This window comes from Elephantulus edwardii, unplaced genomic scaffold (genome assembly GCF_000299155.1).
Source record: "Elephantulus edwardii isolate Elephantulus edwardi_28Jun2011 unplaced genomic scaffold, EleEdw1.0 scaffold00346, whole genome shotgun sequence".
Taxonomy (NCBI): Eukaryota; Metazoa; Chordata; class Mammalia; order Macroscelidea; family Macroscelididae; genus Elephantulus; species Elephantulus edwardii.
The window spans coordinates 1,299,607-1,301,933 of record NW_006400096.1 but is presented as its reverse complement, the minus strand read 5'-3'; positions in this window follow the sequence as shown (position 1 = coordinate 1,301,933).

Here is a 2,327-nt window from a genome sequence, read left to right as displayed (position 1 = left end):
CCTGAATCAGACGCACCTTGGTCCTCAAACTGGCATCACTACTCAATAATTTGAAAAGATCCCTAACTGCAGATTTTCCCAGTGCAATGCATCTCCTTATTTCAGGACTGCTTGTCAGGGTGTTAATTGTGGATTCAAGCAAGATGAAGCTATTGACAGTTTCAATCTCCTCTCCATCCATTGTAACACTGCCTATTGGTCCAGTGGTAAGAATCTTTATTTTTTTTTATAATGACACACAATCCATACTGAAGGTTGCATCCCTTGATCTTCTGCAACAAGTGCTTCATGTCCTCCTCACTTTCGGCAAGCAAGGTTGTGCCGTCTGCATAATGCAGGTTATTGATGAGTCTCCCTCCAATCCTGATGGCACACTCCTCTTCAGAGAGTCCAGATTCTCAGATAATTGGCTCAGCATATAGATTGAACAGGTATGAACAGAAAATATCCCTGATGCCCTCCCTTCCCAATTCCAAACCATGCAGTGCTCCCCTGCTCCATTCACACAACAGCCTCCTGGTCTGGGTATAGGTTCCTCGTGAGCACAATAAAGTGCTCTGGGATTTTCATTTTTCTCAATGTCAGCCACAACAGTCCACACAGTCGAATACCTTTGCATAGTCAATAAAGCACAAATAGACATTCTTCTGGTATTTCTTACTTTCAGCCAGGATTCATCTGACATCAGCAATGATATCCCTGGTGCTACAGCCTCTTCTAAATCCACTTGAACTTCGGCAATTCTTTGTCTAAATGTACTGCTCCAGCCACCTTTGAATGATCTGCAGCAGTATTTTGCTAGCATATGATATCAATGATATTGTTTGATAATTTCCACATTCAGTTGGATCACCCTTCTTGGGAATAGGACCTCTTCAAATCCATTGGACAGCTGTCCTCTAAATTTTCTGGCATTGACCAGTGAGTGCATCCAGCTGCATCTGTCAATTGAAACAAGTCAATTGATATCCCATCGATTCCTGGGGCCTTATTTTTTGCCAATGCCTTCAATGCATCCGTGGGGAATCAAACCCTGGTCTTCTACATAGCAGCTGAGAAATCTACCACTAAACCACTACTGCCCCCAGTGAATAGTATACAGTTATAGACATTGCAATGTGACACCATTCCTTTTCAATTTGTTGTTCCTGAGATGGTAAATTATAATTGACTTATTCAAATACTCCACATCAGCACATTTCAGCTCATGAGTGCCTAGCCTGGAAATCTTTATAGATTTCATTTTCATTCTGATGGCTTGCACTAAGATGTTTACTTTGTACACTGGATATGTCCTTCATATCATGTCAGTTGGGTTATTTATTAATGGTTATTTGCAAATATTTCTTTTTATTTTGAGCTGTTGTTCTCGAGTACCATCAAGTCAGAACAAACCCATAGCTGACCCCTCAGTGGGTTTTCAGAGGCGGTATATCTCACAGGAGGATATTGCGGCTCGTCCTTCTCCTGTGGAGGAGCTGGTAGATTAGAACTATGTGCCTGTGGAATTGCAGTGCAGTTTCTTACCACGAGGCCACCACAGCTGAGTAGTACCAGAAAGATTTACTCCAACCACATCTTTGAAATCAACTCAATTTTTAATGTCTTCCAACCAGCAAATCTAATACAAGTTATTAACTAGTAGATAGAAAATGCAGATGTTGAAATACAGACAATATTTATATATATACTATTTTCAATTTTATTTTCACATATATATAAATATATATATACTTCAAAATATGAAATACAATTTTAGGCTTTGAAGACCCTATTTTGGGAGATAATTTTTATTCTAAGAAAAAGACAATCTTTTAGGAAATAAAAGGCTGGAAGAGGGAAACTAGACTGGTTTGTATTCAGGGAACACTGAGTTCTCCCCACTTAGTAAGCCATGCCCACAAGCGCAGTAACTGTCCTTCCTGTTCACCAGTGTTCACAGATAGCAAGTAGTATCTTTATATAGGAGGCAGTCAAATGTGTGTTTAATGGTTGAATGAGTGAAAATCCAAGCTTTTATCACTGTAAAAAAATTCTACAAATGACTATGAAACAGCAACAAAAAAACAAAACAAAACAAAAACAAAAACAACAAAAAATGTGGAAATAAGAGATACTGAATAGCACAATGAGTCTTTGTTATTGAATGCACAGAATAAATTATGTCCTTTACCAGATCCTCTGTACAGAAGAATTTAATGAAATAGCATTTGAACAAGAGACTATGGTGATGGAGGCAGAAGTTCAAGCTGCTTTGAAGGAAACAGCGAAAAATAAGGCCCCCGGAATAGATGGTATACCAATTGACATATTTCAGCTAACAGATG